Genomic DNA, 18,129 nt, shown 5'->3' with positions numbered 1-18,129 from the left:
TATGGTTCCTTGGATGCCTATATTTACCCAAAAGCAGCAGCCTATAGCAATTTATCATTCCAAGTCCTATATATTCACTGTCAATGAAAATACATAGGGTACACAGAATATATATATATATATATATACATATATATGCAATATAGGAGTAAAAGAATCAAAGAAATGAAGAGAAATAGTGGAGAATATCAAGAACATATGTTTCTGTGGTTAAAATTTCTGATCTTAATTACAGATCTACATTTGAAGTTATTTGAGAATTGGTATCCCACCAAAAACTGAAAGATCCATCATCCAATTTCTAAAGAGAATAGCATTTGTGAACTTTTAAATTATTCTGCTCTCCTTGTAAAGAAAAGATGTGTTACAGGAAAAAGCTTCTACTTTGCTTTATCCTTTTTACATGCTATAGAATCTGATACATTTGTTTATGTCATTTAGGGTCTTGCAGTAAAACATTTGGTATTCTACTAAATTAGATAATATCAGTAGAAAAATGTTCTGAAACAAGATACTTGCTGGGAGAACACTGGTTACTGGTTTCAATATCAGTAATTCCTACAAGTTTTCATGTCTTGTTTTAGTAAATATTAAGGTATCACGCATCTTAAGATTTTGAGGGTGAGGGTGGAGTTTTCATTGTCCATAGCCTGCATAACAACAGAATTAATTCATTGTCCACTGGTTGCAAAGCACTGTTCTAGACACCCTGGGAATTGTATTGAGTTTGCACTTACTACGTGCTCTACAAAAAGCAATTGTGATTACAGCTTATGTGTGTTGAGCACTTAAAATGCCAGACTTTGCATTAAGGATTTACGTGGATTATTGTGTTCAATCTTCATATTAACCCCCAAAAGTACTGTTATCCCCTTTTTATAAAGGAGAAATGAAGCTCAAATAAGCTGAGCAACTTTTCCAACATATCACAGTGAGCAACAGCAGAGCAGAGATGCTTCTGCCCCCAGAGCCTACGCACTAACTACTCGGCTGTAGTTGCCCTCTCTTCTCAAAGGTACTTTAATCTAATGAGAGGATTAGTATAAGGAGCAAAGGGAAAATTGAATAAATACTGCATAAGCCTGAACACCAGCATGTAAATGATTAAAGTAGAAAAGAATTGCTTGTATGTTTGCTAAGCGGGAAATTCACAGGTAATATCATGTGACTCCTCGTATCAATTTGTATGGCTGTTTAACCGATATTGTTGCTTAGCATTTTGCATGTATATGATTCCTTTTCCTCTGCTGGATTCTGACCTTACCAATGCAGACTGTGTTTTCTATTTTAGGAATCTGCCATAGCAGCTAGTAAAACCACACATAAATAGTATGTGCTTTGTAAATATTTGTGAAGTGAATGAAGGAAGGAATTACAGGCAATTAAGATTATTCTGTGGACCGGCTGTACACAGGGAGTTGGCAACAGTTTAAGTGAGATAGCAAAGCCCTGGATAAGGGATAAGAAAGAAGAGATAGAGGCAGGAAATGGTTTATAAAATAAGCAAAATTTATGGAGGACTTATTATTTGAAGTGCTTTAGATGTAGTAAACCATTTATGCTTCACAACAACTATCCTAAGAAGTAGGTACTATTATTATCCCCACTTTATAGATGAACTGCAGAGAGATAAATAATTTAACATCACCCAGGCAAGAAGTGCTTGTTTCAAGAACTCGTGCAGTTTTGTTCTGCCCTTGTCCATCTAGAGGATCCAAGGGTACTTTGAGCGTCCACGTGGATGTTAAGAGTCAAGGAGAACAATGATTCAAAGGTTACCACAAAAATTCCTGTTGGAATGTTAGGACGTTACAGCATTGCCTAACACAGAGAGCGCTGGGACGGGGAAAGTACAGACAGAAAATGAGCGTTGTGCTATTTTTTCCACATTCGGCTTAAGTGGCCTTCAGAACACTCCCCAGAAGGCATTTTGGAAAAAGGGGGGGGGTGCTAATAATAACAAAAACAACAGGTCTTTGTATTGCCCTTTTATAATCTGTAGGAATTGTGTTTACTGGAATAATTTACATTCTAAATTCAGTGACTGAATATGGCAACTCTCTTCCCATACATAAAGTTATTTTCCAGTGTTCCCCACAGTTCTATGAAGTTACATTTCTTCTTTTGGAGAGGAAAAAGCTGAGTCTCAGAGTTTTAGGGACTTGCCAGTGGTGTCCCTGCTAACTGGAGGTTCAAGTAGGTCAAAGCCTGACCTGGCTCCTTCTCAGGTAGATTTCAGTTTAAAGAAAACCCAGTCCGAGTAGCCTTCCCCACCTGGCAGCACACATTAAAACCAATCCACCCCATCACTCTTCATCTCATCCGCTATTGTGTTTGGCAATAGAGTCCTCACTCCCCCAGTGGCTTATCTCTACATTTTGTTTATTTTCTCTCTGCTCCAAGGGAACCTAAGCTCTCTGAAAGCAGGATCTGGATCAGTCTCGTGCTCTGATCTTTACCTACACAATGTCTGGTAAGTAGTGGGCATTCCATCACGGTGTGTTGCAGAAAATAACAAAACCCAAACCCCCAAAGCCTGTGGTCCCATCAGTGACAGGGGACATGTGGGCTGAAGAGTGCAGGGCAGTGTAGTAGTGTGTGTTCCTGTGGGCCCTCCCTTCCCAGTGTCCTGGCTGTGAGATAACTGCCAATTTACCAGGCCTAATGTGGGCAGGGAATGAAAAGAAATGGGAAATAATCGGGGAACTTTACGGGAAATTCTTCCCAACCGTCAACAGTGGCTTGGGATTGAGTAATGCTGGGACAATTGTAGGGTAGCCGAGAAGTAGAAAGCGAACCGGAAGGCTGAAGTATACCACAAGGTCATTTGGTGCTTACCGGATTTTACACTGGGCTTACATTATTCAATTTGTTACTTTATTAGCAGCCCCGACCTAAAACATATGCTTTAACCAAAATATTCGTAATAAATATAACATCTTAAGAATTTCTTTCCCATATCCTATATTCTTTCAGAATTTTTTTTTTTAATGTGTAAAAAGTGAATCTGCTTTGTGCACACATTGTTTATGGGATTGTTCCTTCCACATGTAAAGATAAATCAGTTCTGGGTTGCTTGCTTAGTTAGTGATCTGCCTGTGACTTGTATATGATCCACAATGCACAGAATTTTCCTTTAAGCATTTGAATCACAATAATATCCACATGGATTTTTGGCCCTGTGTGGCCTCCCACTGGAAGAGAATTGATAATTTGCATAAAAGCCACACAGAGTACAAAGAAAAGCACAGCATTATGAGTGGGTTCTGTCCCAGCTCTAGCAATTCTACTATTGAGCAGCTATGTTACCTCCAACAAGAAATGTTATGCTGGAGTCTGTATAACGGGGAGAATAATCCCTAATTCACAGAGTTGTGAGAATTAAATACATCCTGTCTGGTAAATTGTAATAGCTCAAAATTTAACTGTCACGTCACATTACATTGGATTCCTGAAATGCCGTCCAGCTGCTATGAGTGGGGCGTTAGGGGCCTTTCGATCCCTCCTACTTCCTTACAGTACATTCTAGGGATTATAGAAGAACAATCCTCTCTTTTGCGGTATTTCAGCAAAGGATATTTCTCTCCTGCTTCTGATACATCAAAAATCTTCATAACTGCAGCTGAAATTTCCAGTTCAGCATATCCTCCAGATAGGGGTTTCTCTCTGTACACCCCGCTGGAGGACCTCTGTCTGGTCCTGCCATCATGCTGTTAAAGGGCTTCTGCTGCTCAGACACTGTTAGGCTCTGTGCAGCCTGACCAATCCAAACCCCTCGACCTGGTGTGGAAGAGTTGACAGGGTAGAATGAAGGGTTGTTTTTGGAATTAGCAGTAAGGTGGGATATGGTTATGTTGCTATGTCCAATTTACATTAAGTCCAGGGTGGAAACCAATGTCAGAGAATCATGCAATCAGATGTCCAAGTTCTTGGCCTTCTGAGGTCCTTATTTACAAGTTCAGGCAATGCTAATTCAAGCTTCCATGTAAGAATAACTTCATACTTTTGTGGGATGCCTTTTTAAGGTTCTTGGGCATCCATCTCTGAAGAAGGCATATTCCTCAAATCCATATTGAGGAACTGGATGTCATGCATCACTTAGCCATGCTGCTCCAGATTACTGTGAATCACTGCAGTAAGCCAGTGTCACCTGCCCAAATTTGCCTCAAATGTTTTACCAGAGGCCCCTCCCTAAACTCAAAAAGCACAGCAAAAACCAAGCCATAGCCTTTAACAAAACTTACCAACAACTTGAGGATATAGAGAGGAATGAAACAATCAGAGAAGGAGAATGTAACCCTATAAAGTAGCCATCTGTGATCCAGGGGAGGCAGCTGTCCGAGCATGGGCTCGAGAAGTGGACGCCTGGGTGAAGGAGTGGCCGTCACAGGCTATTCAAAACCCCATTTCCACCACACAGAAATATCTTGAAGACTAAATGAGTCACCCTAAGTATTACCATTATTAGCATTACATAGATTTCTGCCTGATGCTTACTAAGCATCCACTAACTGTTTACTACTATTATTATTGTTCTTGGTGTTTGTGCCTCTCCGACACTCAGCCCACCACCTTATTCTAGGGATTAACCCACCTCCTGTGATACTGTCATCTCTCTTCCCCCAGGTCCAAATTTCCAATTTTATCTGGGATTCAGATATCAGGGAAAAATAATTTTTGCCCTCCAATAAACTAACATGCCCTCGGCCCCAGAGAAAGACAACTTTAATATTGTATAGATCAGTTTAGTTCTTTCTTAATTGTAACCCCCAATAATGGAAGAGGATTTCTGTTTTGCTCAGCAAAACCAAAGCACTTCCATTAAAGTGCTTTCTCCACAAAGGGGTACCATTCTTGGGGTGGATAAGGGCAAAGAGGACACAATCAAGTAAACCAGCAAAAATGCATAATTTCTAATTGAGAAGAATGCTGTGGGCAGTTTTCTGTGATCAAAAATAATCAGGGGACCTAGTTCAGAATCCACAGTTAGGAGAGGCCTCTGATAAGACGGCATTTACAGAGAGACCTAAAGAAGGAGAAGGAACCAGCTGGGCAAAGGGTGGGAAGAATATCACTCCAGGCAGAACAACATTTTCCCTTTGTTCTCTCCAATTTCTTGCTTTGGTGATCAGCACCGATACCTTTATGTAAAGAATGTTGATTCCCTTGGAACCTCCTACCCCCTCCCCATGGATGAGTATCAACTGGTTTTAACCAATCATGGCAATGCTATTCCCCTTCACCAGTGATTGGTTTTAGGGTAGGTGTCGAGACTATATTCTAACAAATGATAACATAAGCAGAAATACAATAGAGGGCTTCTGTAAGAGCTTTGCTTCTTTTTAAAAGGAGAAAACTACAGAGTTCACTGTCACCACCCCTTTCTTCTTCTTGCAGTCAATGTAGAAATGATAAATGGACCTGTGGCAACTATTTTGAGACTATGAAGCAAGAAGCACAGATGTTAGGAATGCCTGAATAGAAAAATGCAAACAAGATGTAACTTAATTAACTTATTGAGTCATTGGACAGCCCTGAAATCTGCTATTATACTTCATCTAATGTGAGAGAAATAAAGCTCTCTTGTTATTTACAGCTGAAAACATTCCTAATACAGCAAAGTAGTGGCTGATCATATTTTTAAGAGGATCATTCTTAAGGGGGATCCTGCTGTTTTCTAAACTTTTAGGATGATCTCAGTGTTATGTCGAGAATTAAGTCACTAACTAAACATTACTCTAGGTTTGCTACAATGAGCACAGTTTAAGTAGAAAATTCATAATCACAGAGACATATCAGATGCAAACAGAGACTTAACATTAGAGGAAAAACTTCAGAACATTCCCTCCTTAGATGAAGGTATCTGTTGGAGAAGTTCTGGCTCTTGAGAAAAAACAGAAAGTTTAGTCTAGATATAATTGTCACATCAGACTCCATGAAGTCTGATGACTCCTTCTTTGATAAAGGTTACAATATTTGATATTCTGAACCTCACTCTTCTATTTTACATAATATCTGTGAGAATGAAACTCAGACATGTGATATAAATAAGCCTTCATTTCCATTGCCAAAAAAAAGGAAAAGTAATATAATACATTAAGTGTTGATAAAGAGAAACCTGGTGATCCTTCAGGATAGTGATAAGATGGAATGGGACAAGTGATAGGCCTTCACTTTTCTTGAATATGATGTATCAAGTCATCCTTCCCACCCAAAAGTCATTAATACTGCAGAATCTTTAAAGGAAAAAATAAATAAATCCCAAACTTTGGATCCTATTAAATGCACTATACAATTCTCACTTCTGGTAAGATTTGAGATCAATCAAGTTCTATAGTCCTGAAAGTTTATGCTTCTGAACTTAATAATTGTGGGTAAAATTGTAGCATTTCCAGAATATCTTGCCTGGCTTTAGTACATCTGCATATCAATAGGCATTCAGAGGTGGAAAGAAGTATGGTTCTAGTGCATTTCATCACTCCTCAGGGGTGGAGAGAAGTTCATCTCCATATCAGTGGGTAACTACCTGGGCAAGGAGGGCTTATCTGTACCGGAGAGGTGAGGGGAGGGCCGGTTTTGCTGCTGCTGGAGCAGTAGAGAGAGATGGGCTGGACTGCAGTTTGTAAGCAATAAACGGGTTTTAAACTTTATTTCTCCCTTTGATGATTTCGGTTTTTAGAGGTATTTTGCCCCGGGATTTCCTCTCCCCAGACTTACAATAATACAGACCTAGAAAAAAATTTCTGTGAGATTTAAATAATGAGCAACAAGTACTAATGGGGAAATACCTCCAGTTTTAGAGTAAGACCTATACTCTAATCTGTCAATGGCAATCAATGAAGTAATTGATCAATCGATGTCAGATGTTATCAAAGCCTACTGTCATCTATTTCACATTTTTTACCATAAGTAATCAAAAATATATTTCCTGGTTTTTGTTCAATATTACTTATTTTTTCCAATCTATTGTTGGCTCTGTAAAATTGTTGTCTTTGTCATTAATAAATATTGTCTGCAGGCCTTTAAGAAATTGTTTAAATAAATAGGAATGGCATATTTATGGCTGTGGCCCCGTACCACTTATCCTACAGCGATGTAATCAGCTCTCCTTTAACCTGCCTAACTGGTAAGGTATGACTTTTCAGTCAGTCAGAGTTCTACAGAAGAACTCCGTAGACTAACAGAAATAGGCCCTAGTTAACTTATACAGAGTAAAGTTACTGAAAGCTATCAGAACTCATCATCTGGCAGTCAGGCTAGAGAACCAGACTTGGAATTCTGCAGAGCCACAGTATTCCCAATGACCCAGGATCTGGGAATGACAGGAATAGTGTCACGGTAACAAAAATCCAGGACCTCACCCCTGGATTAAGTGAATTCCTGCCATTTTCCACATCTTTAATCTTCTAGCCAAGATTTAAATTCCAGGGAATAAGTATCTAATTGACCTAGTTTCAATGATACACTCAGATTTTGATTAAGAAAGTATAGGGGCCCTGGAGTACAAATCCACCAGGCTGAGCCCAAAATAGTAATAATAATAAAATTATAATTCCTCTAAAAGAAATGTGATGTTATTAAGAAGGTATAATGAATTATGAGCAGTCACAAATTACAGATGTCCAACACACCATCTTTAACCCGTTTTTGCAAGTCACCTTACCTATTTTCCACTCATGGTTAAGTAATAATAATGCTTTATAGACACTTTGAAAACCAGCTCCTTATCATTTGCTTGATACCTCAGTTGCTGAAATACAGGGAGAGCTAAGTGGATTTTATTTAAACTGGAGTTCAAAGTGCTTGATAGCTTGGAGGGGTTCATGATACAGTCAGCCCACTAACACACTGTCTCCCCATTTTTCTGAGTGGCACCACAGCTAGCTGACTTGATAAGAAAGTGGCTCGTCACACATTATGTCAAGTCATAGTGAAAGATCTGGATGATGTGACCTCAAATGCTAAGATCAGCTATGCTTCCCTTCTCTTGCACACCACCAATGGCCGGTCACCACCTCAGACAGAGCCTTCCCTCTCTGTGTCATCCTGTATTATCCAGAGCACCCACCTCATCCCACATTTTGACTCCCTGTTGCTTCCCTGCTACTGCTGGTAACTTGCTTTTTCCACCTTATCAATATCTCCCCACCATCACCGCCACCAAGTACTATAAACTGATGCCCAGGAGCGATGTCACTATGCTCTTCCCTAACTCTTCAGTAGGAAAATCCCGCCATTCTTTATTTTTGATGGGACTCAGGGGATCCTGGAAATGCTTAGAAAGAAGATGTGCCAAATGCTAAACTAAGGAGAACAGTGGCAGTTGTTCAACAGCTTCAGACTCACTGAGGAGCTGAGTGGGAGAAATACTTTAAAAGGTATTACCTTCCTTGCTTAGGTTTTTGATAGAGTTGACAGTATTGAGAAATAGTCAAATTCAACCTGTGGGGTCATTTTAAGAAAAAAAATTAAAATTTTGATTACATATTGATTTTTCTCAGGATAAAGAGAATGAGATGGCTTCTTGTTTTGTCAATGAGACAATTTTCTTATTCAGTCTGCTCATAGACAGGTTTTATCTCAGATTACCAACCCAGTTATTTTATAAATGGTTGAGTTAGAGATTATTTTCAGAGGAGTATACATGAAAGTTATCAGAAATAATGTGGACAAGCTTCTCTTCATTTTCTTTCTCAAATAATGGAAAGCCGTAAGAATGGTTTGGGTCATCACTAGACACATATCATTGCTTGGGCAAAGTATGCATAAGTTGGTCTGGGAGACTGAATTGCCCACAAATATTTCAGTGAACTTTCCAGAGAGATTGGTTCCCCTCAAAGCTGAGGCACAAATTTGTGTGGTACTTACTACCTTACCAGTATCCCTACGGTCCTAGGGAAGCAGAGTGAAGGAACCAGAGACGGAGGGAGGAAGCTGGGAGAAATGATAGCAGAACATCTTACAGAGAGAATATTCCAGTTGTCCTCTGCCAGGCCCCCGACCAAGAAGCCGAGCCCTTCCTCAGTCCCTGCACATCCACACTTTAGCGTGTTTTTCTCTCTCCAAGTTAAGTCAGTAACCACTGACTTACTGTTCATAACACTGCCTACAGGGAGAAATTTTTTTCAAGACTGTCCTTCCATCTCTGGGTGGGACTGCAATGTGGTAGCAATCCACTTTCCACCAGCATGAGTGTATTGTGAGAATTCATTTGTAAACTGGCCTAAGTTGTCTCTTCTTCCCTCACTTGGGTGAAGTCATGGGGGACCACCCACTCTCCAACCTCTGTCCCAAGGAAGCCCAAGGTGTGAGCTGAATGGGGGTGTTGGTGCCACGGTGATGGGTGACACAAGAATTTGAGATCCATCTATGTGTGATTTAGTCATGCCTTCTAGACATGTTCAGGCTGGATCTCAGTGTTGCATTTCTATCCTAAGCTTGCTGATACATCCACTCAAACTTATCACTCATCATAACTGATAATACCATGATAGCGCTCTAGAGTGGGGCGGCACACAGTTTCTACTAGAATCTGGTAAAACCCAAAGCCAATTTTGATATGAGACCATTCTTGTCATCTACAATTCTTGGAACCTCCTAAACTGTACCGGCTGTGTCCATTCAAAGCCTGGGTCTCCAGTCTTTCTGCAAAACAGTGAGAAACCGAATCCTTCCAGCAAGTTCCCTTTAAGTTAAGAAGTCTGCTTTTGTTTCTTGCAGCCAAAGAACCCTGACGCAAAAAAATGGTGTACTGGTCAGGCAGGTTAGATAGTAGTTAGCTCTTCCACTCAGGCAACCTGAGCTATGTATTTTTGCATAACATGTTATCTTCATGACATTACTTACTGATCTGTTAGAGTAAAACATAAGGAACTATTTGAGCTTTCCATTGTGCCCAACATACAAAGAAAGTAACCCTGGTCTCTCAGCTCTACTGAAAAGCAAAGTAAAATACCACAACACTATTTACATATAATTTGATCATAAACTTCTTCTGTGGTTATTTCACGTCTAATTCACACAACTGTTCAACGCATTTAACTAACTAACCTAAGAGTGAAACGATACATCTCACTCCAGGAATCATGACAACTTCATATAAAAGAAAAATCAGCTACAGAGATTTTGCATGCTTTAATAACAATTCCATTTTTTGAACTACTTAGTAATTTAGGACATTAAACCTGAAAAAAATATTAATATTCTTAGGTTTCTTTTTCCTCAAAAATCACTTCCTAAGAACTAGTCATAGAGATAGATAGTGGCTGGAGGACAGAAGTGAGAGAGAAACTTTTCACTGCATTACCTTTGAACCTTTAAAACTTTGCATTAGGTGAAAATATACATATATCTATTCAAAAAATAAAATAAAACAATGAGCTGTCAAGAAAATAAATAATCTAATAAACTGTACTTGTATATGTTGATGTATCTTTATATGATGGAATAATAAAATCCATGAAAAATCATATTGTCAGCAAAACTAAACAATAATGTTTAGGGATGCACACTGAGTAGTAAAAATATAAAGAAAAATAAGGCAATGATTACCATAAAACCACTAAGACAATAAATTTCAGCAGTGAAGGAGAGAATTATATTACAAGAGTGTTTCTGGGTTGGCTGAGAAAGGGGTGGCTGCAAGAGTGTTTGCCTTTTAATAATTCACTTACGCGGTTTTCTATATTTGTGTTATATATAACAATATAAAAACTTTTAAGAGAAAAATGCTTTTTAGGGATTTTTTAATGAGATGTGAAAATGCTCACAATATTAAATTCAGTGGAAAAAAGGAAGATACACAATTCTATAAACAGTATATTCCAATTATGTATATTGGCTGGGCATTTGCAAAAATAGATATTAAAATAAATACATCAAATGTTAATTGTACCTTTTAGTTTTCTTATTATTTTGCTATTTTTCTTAAATGTTCCATATAGGAATTTGTAAGGTGAAAGTTTTATTAAAAAGGATGAGGTGGCAAACCTAACTTGTAGGGTAAATATTAACCCTTAACCCTTAGTTCTTATAAATACAGGCATTTGATACGTTATAATCATAAAATTTTTGGGCTAGAAGACATACGAGATCATTTTTTCACACACCTCTCTTTTATTGATGTGGAAACAAAGCAGTAGTTAGGCAAACTGACTTGGCCACGGTTTAGGATTAATTAGTCGCAGACCTGGGACAGGGCCCAGTTCAGCACAGGGTTCTACGCTCCCCCTAACATCCGTGCAGGCCTACTATGGAGAGAGAGCACAAAGCTTTGCTCTTTAAAGAAAGTTTCACTGACTTTAAAACATGAGCAGGTGAGAATTATAATTGCAACATCACCAATGAAATGTAAATTATGTAATGAAATACCCTAATAAAGCAAGTGTCAAAAACATTGCAAACATTTTGGTTTGGAATTTTTTGAAGAAAGAAACAAACAATACCAACACACCCTTGAACTCTTAGATCTGCAAATTCACTTATCTAACTTAGTATGGGTAGCTTGTGACTGCAATAAAGTCCAACAGGGCAGCTTTCATTGCTATAAAAATGGTACAGTATATGTGGCAACTGCTTTAAATCATGCTTGTTTTGACAAGCTGTTTCTTAGTTCCACATCATTTGCACTTTAGCTCCCCCCACTCCTGTGCCATGTAGACCCAAGCAATTTGGACAAACACCACATGACCTCAACTGTACCTCATAGGCAGAGGGAAAAAAATACAACAAAAAAAGAAAGAAAAGAGACAAATTACTCCTCCCGAGTTCTAGTTGCCACCTAACCTGTTTCTATTGCTTGTCTACTCTTCATTTTTTATATTAGTTTTTTTAGCACTTCAAGTTTTAACTCCTTGGTATGTAACATTTGAACTTTCCTCTCCATATTTTACTGCCTGAAAGATAATCTCCAACCTCCAATCTTCACTGAGGACCTACTATGTGCCAGACACAATCCTCAAAGTTAGGAATATAGATATAAATAAAACACGGTCTCTTCCCTCAAGAAGTGAATTATTGAATGGAACAGCTAGACAAATAAGCTGATGATGGCAATAACATGTGATTGGTGTCATAAAGAAACCAGTGGATACTCTGCTCATGGCCCTTTTTATCCCAGGAGTAACTATTAGCTAAAACAACCCAAGTATCTGGTTCTACACATCCATCCTTCTTTACAACATCTTAGGTTCCACAAAATGAACCCAAGTGGAAACCCTACCAGTCCCAATCCCCTGCTCATGTCAAGTTTATACAAGCAAATAGATTTTCAAACTGAATGTGCAAAAACAAACATATAGACACTTTCTATACAAATCCCTCAAATATAATTTCAAACACTAGACTATAAAAAAGATTACTGATTTATCTCTACCTTTCCAGGCAGTGACCAGAGAGTTAACTCCATGAACAAGGGTACTGTGAAAGGCATTGTTATTGACTAATCATCATCCATATCTCCCCTTATAAACAGAATCCCCATTTATTTGGGGCAGCAATGCACACAGGCCACATGCTTTGTGAGATATTACTTTCCCAGACTCCTTTGCTGTTGAGGATACCAGCGTGGCACTGTTCTGCCCATGAGAGTTTATGGAAATCTGCTAAGAAGCTTCTGAGGGTCTTTCAATGCTAGTAAAAAGGACAAAAGTAAGGAAAGATCATCCTTTGCCACTTCTTTCTTATTTGAAAGCAGAGGAGATATTTAGAGTTATAGCAACCATGGATAATGAGCTGACAAAAATAAAGACAAAAGTGAGCATGCTTAGGCCCCAGAGAAGAAAGAACTTGTATCCATGGTAACATTCTGGAGGGACTGGACTATGGACTTCTGACCTAAATTTCTGTTAGGTAAACATTACATGTTCCTATTGTTAAGCCACTTTTAAATACCCTCTGTGTTTATTTGCTGCTGAAAGCATTCCTAATGCAGATATATGTCTACCTTATTCATCTCTCTAGTCTTAGGACTGAGAACTGTGGCTGACACATTTTAAGGGGTCAAAGAATATTTGTTGAAATAATATTTAATGAGTGGATTTTAGAGCAGATACTAAGCATCATACCTAAACTTGTGGATGGAAAAGATGTTTTATTTTACATTGGATTTTTATTTTGAGTTCAATTTCTCTGAAAACAAAATGTGCAATGCAAATTTTGTTTGCCTTATACTACTTTATCCTTCCTGACAAAATCGCAGATTTGTTTATCTCTGAACACATTATCCAAGGAAAAATAGACGCCCTCTCCAGTCCCAGAAAAATCAGTATTGACTGGTCCTAGCCAATCATGGTGGTCTCATTTATACCCTTGTGCACAGTGAGTGGCATATGCCTGGGCATGAGAGGCAATTGGGGCCAACGGGGCTGATTCTTCTGGGGGCTTCAGAGAAGAGTCTTTTTCACTAAGAAAAGGTCATACACACTTCTGACAAAGATACTGCTGGAGAAGAATCATTGGGAAATGGGGACTTTGCCTTTATTTAAATGGACTTTAAAACCTTTAATAAGGAATACATGATAATGCATTACTTGTGTAAATCTGAGCTATTAATAAATAAAAGGATTAATAATAAATAAAAGGGAAATCTATTAAAAACTGATAGTTTGTGTTCTTCTGTCCACATCAGGCAACCGGTCTTGGTCTTGCTTGAAGTTTGCAAAGAATCAGACCAAAGACGTATAGCAAATAACTAGGACTCCCTGTTGAGCTCTGATTCTTGACCTCTTCTGTGAACACTATATCCTATGACTTCATATCATATGTTTCTTGGTTTCAAAGTGCTTTTCTGAGAGTAGAGGCAGCAGTGAAAATATCTCTTCGTTTCTAGGCAAACTACTGAATCATTAACTCTTGTCATCAGCCACTCAACATCCCTACGGTTGTCAGGGCTAGCTAGGTGAAGGACTTCTGTTGAATAACTGATATATCATTTTATTTTAATAGCATCCCTGAAAAGTATTAGCAAATGTACAGAGGGTCCTTAAAATGTTGAAAAGTTTAAGTAACATAGCAACATTAAATTCTGACATTTATAAAACATGGCATTTGCTTGTTGATTTATTCATTCACATTCACGTGTTTTCCCTTAATGCAGGAAAAGCAAAGAGAATGGCAGGCATAGGCAAGATTGAAAACTCTTAGAAGCTAGGCGGAGACAAGAACTTGGATGAAACTGAAGCTTAGAAAAAGAATAACAAATTATGCTTTATTAAAAGGAAGGAAAGAACAAAGGAAGGGAGGGAAGGAAGGAAGGAAGGAAGAAAGGAGGGAAGGAAAGCCTAGTTACTGATGTATTATATGATTTGGATTTTTCCTCAAGTAAGATATTAGAGAATTACAGGTTTACCATCTAAATGTAATGATTTTCAAGTATCTTAGAAGCAGTATGGTCTGATTTTAGATGTGCTGTCATTAACTTAAAAATATCTTCGGAGAAAAAATCATAATACTGTGACATTCTTCTACAGTTAGTCGTTTTTTCTATTTATTCTTACTGGCCCTACTGAAAACCTTGTTTTTTATTACTTTGTTTAAAATCTAATTTCAGTAGGATAGCAAAGCATACTTTAATGACATTTAAACCTGTTACAATCCTGAGCAAGTAAAAGACTGAAAATAAGACTTTAATATGTCAGCCAGGCAATTTTCTAAGCCTGCCACTAAATTCTGTGAATCTACCTATCCAAAAGGTCGGCAGAAGTAAAAGTTTCATTGCACAAGTTGATACCAGTACCATGTCTTTTGCCAAGAACGCTTGGTAGAACAAAGGATTCCACTGTTTCAAAACACTGACCTAGTGACTTGGTCAGAAAGGTTTTCTTTATATTAATTTAGTTGAAGAGACAGAATAAAGTCAAATAACTGTTTTGAGGTAGAAGCAATTCAAAGCAGTTCTTAAGGGCTCTGAAGGTTGATAGATCTGGGTTTGAATCTGACTCTACCAGCTGTGAGATCTTAGTAAGTCAATTTGTATCTTTATGACTCAATTTCTCCATTTGTGAGGTGGGAATAATATCAGCTCAAATACATCAAAAACTGCTGGCTGTGTCTCAATACCCATTCTTTCCTTCTTTCTTAACATTAAAATCTTAATTTTTACCTAGGCACAAATGACTGAAAAAGAATCTCTTTTACAACTAGGTATGGTCATTCGTCTAAGAGTTGGGATATATGTTACTTCAGGAAAGTATCTTTAAAAAAGGGGAGTGTGACTGGGGAAGGCAGTATAGCATAGAGAAGACAAGTAATGACTCTGTAGCATCTTACTAGGCTGAAGACAGTGACAGCAACGGGGGATGAGGACTTGATAATATGGGTGAATACTGAAACCACGTTGCTCATGTGAAACCTTCACAAGATTGTATATCAATGATACTTTAATTTTTTAAAAAAACGGGGGAGTTACCTCATCACCCTTCCTTCTTCCTACAGCTGGAATATGGACTTGATGGCAGGAGCCCCAACAGCTTCCTTTGTGAGGTAACCTTGGCAATGGAAGCTACATATGGAGCAGGAAAAAACAGAAAGAGACTTAGTCCCTCCCACCGTGTCATATCAGCCCTAAACTACTTTTGGAATACTTGAACAGGAAAGAGAAATAAACCATCTAACTTAAGCCATTGTTGGAGGCATTTAATTCTGTCAGCCTTAATCCTAGTAGATAATACTGCCACAACAAAGGTTTGAAGAATTAAATGAGATCATGTGCCTTTTATATAGTAAGTACACAACAAATAATGCCTATTATTAATCAAAGATAATATTTTGGGCTAAGTATTCAAAAGAATAAAATATATCTAGAAAAGCTTACCTCTCAGACCAGTGGCATCAAGGAATTATAGACACCCATCAAAGGATAAACTCTCTCCTGGGAAGAAATTTTTGATGTTATTAGAATAAAATACCTGCAATAAAAAAAAGAGATCAAACAGACCTGGAATAGCTCCTAATTCCCATAGTAACCACACATTTCCTTACATTAAGTGTTGCCTAATGTTCTCAGTCTGAAGGACCCTGAATTTTAGTAAGAAATTTAAAAAAGAAAATTAAGATAGGTACATGTGAAATCCTGGAAAGTAAAACCCTCTGAATGGTGATAGATCTCCTAATGATAACCTCAATTAACAACAATAGCACTATAGACAAAAAAAACAATTTTGAAATGGAAATAAATTCTCAAAAAGCTGAAAACCAGCTAAAACAGTATTGAAAAAAATGTATATATATATAATAATTATGAATATATGTGATTTCTGCATCAGATATTGTCAAGAATCATTTGAAATTGCATTGTATGTATTATAGATATTTCTGGAGAATTCGAAAATTCAGGGCACCCTTCCCCAGTCCCCAATCATAAGCTATATCTAAAAAATGTCATAAAAAATTTTTTGTTAGTGCAACCCAGTGGTTTTTCTAAGTATCCATTGACATAATTTTCACCTCTTTTCCCTAACTATCTTGCTGCCAGAGCACATCTTAGATTGCTATTTTACTTTCCCTAATAATCACAATACCAATTCTTTGTGTTTTATTTACTTCTCTGATTACTTGTACCTAAATCTCACAGCCTAAGTATCTTGAAGCCCTGGCAGAAAGGTCAGGGTAAGTTTTATAACTGCAAAGTATAAAATCAGCATTTTAGGCATCCCAGTTGCAAAGAAAGAAAAAGGAATGGAATCTAACAGTGGTAAAGCTTAAAGACCATACATACTCCACCTCACTAAGATTCATACTTTTTTTGAGATTAATACCAAAAAATAAAAATAAAAAAGAGGAATGTAGTTATCAGCATCAACATTTTACAAGTAAACATCATGCTCAGAGGTGTTAAGTAGTTTGACCAAGGTCACAGAGCTTGTGAGCAACCCAACCAGGATTTGATTCTACATCTCTTTTACTCTACAGCTAGGGCTTTTACCAGCAAGCCTTTCAGCCTCTACTGTGCACTAACAACAGAGAGCATAAAAGCAGGAGTTTGCCTTTAATACTTGCAATAATAATGCAGTAATCTGAATACACATGGAAAGTTGCAGAAATTATTAAAATAGACTCAACATTGAGAAATATTCATTAAGAGATTTCATGTCAAAGCAAAGGTACTCTTGAGGACCAATATGTTTTAGAATTCAGTATCTTTTAGATTTTAGGAAGAAAATGGGCACATATGCTATATATTATGACACCCTTCCAGCAGGATCTGGATAGCACCCCATTGTCAAAAACATTAATATTTCTGTAGTGAAGTATATGAATATTCAGACAATATAAAAGTCACACATCATTTGAGTAGTTTCATTGTTAAGTGAGTCAGCTCAGATTAGGTTTCAAGTTTCAAAAATACTTCCTCCTCTCATTGCTTTTTGGATTTCATAATCACAGGTAAGGAATATGGGCTGTACTATGTCCTACCTCACCAGGTGAGGGAAATACTAATGATAAACTGACTGATCCATTTACCAGAACTGACTTTCCACTAACAGAGCGAAGATACCATATATGCCAAGTGTGTCCCATATGCTCGGCATGAGTTTGTTTCCTGCTTTGTGACTCAATTTCCACCCATTATGTTACTCAACTGAATTTAAAAGTAGGTCATGAAAATGAAATACAGGTCAAACTACTAAAATCCCAGTAAGCTATTAAGTAATTCATGTGTGACTGTTGCAGTTCAGTGCTAAAACTACTGTTAACTTTCAACTGTTACACTTAACTTATGAATAAACAATTGGGAAAATTAGGAGGTACTATAGATACATTTTTAGTCCCTGAAATTCACCCACCACTGTACCACTAAGGTCCATCCCATTCGGGTTAAAGACATTTGTTGCCATACTATGACTTTGAAAATGGACTTGAAATAAACATTCGACACATTAAAATTCAGCCAACAATCATCTCTGCCCTGTAACTATATGAACCTGTGGACTAATTTAATGTGTCATTATCTGTCACTTGTTGAGAAGCCTTTAGACCTGGACCCAACATATTTTAAAACTACAGATAAATCTGCAAGTAAGCATACAGTTGCAAATAAAAATTAACCACTGAATCTCTTACATCATTATACTCTAGTATTGCACGGATATTTTTCTTTCCACTTCTGTGTCCATCTCTTTTTATCTTCAG

At 37.7% G+C, this 18,129-nt stretch overlaps 1 long non-coding RNA gene across 8 annotated transcripts in view; it reads right to left on the bottom strand.

The window, feature by feature from the left end:
* The window catches only part of LOC118927728 (uncharacterized), a 56,846-nt gene that overhangs the window by 9,761 nt on the left and 28,956 nt on the right, over window positions 1-18,129 (bottom strand). For 2 of the 8 annotated variants that reach the window (XR_008994440.1, XR_008994438.1), the window contains exons 2-3: window positions 15,812-15,868; window positions 12,531-12,675 (exon numbers count right to left, since the gene is read on the bottom strand). This is a non-coding gene — a long non-coding RNA (uncharacterized LOC118927728). Of the gene's footprint in view, window positions 1-12,530; window positions 12,733-14,338; window positions 15,500-15,811; window positions 15,869-18,129 lie in introns of those variants that run through there. The other 6 variants (XR_008994443.1, XR_008994444.1, XR_008994441.1 and 3 more) reach the window with 5 other exon arrangements.

This window comes from Manis pentadactyla, chromosome 16 (assembly GCF_030020395.1).
Source record: "Manis pentadactyla isolate mManPen7 chromosome 16, mManPen7.hap1, whole genome shotgun sequence".
NCBI classification, from domain to species: domain Eukaryota; kingdom Metazoa; phylum Chordata; class Mammalia; order Pholidota; family Manidae; genus Manis; species Manis pentadactyla.
The sequence above is the reverse complement of the archived record's forward strand: the minus strand, read 5'-3'. Positions and strand labels throughout refer to the sequence as shown.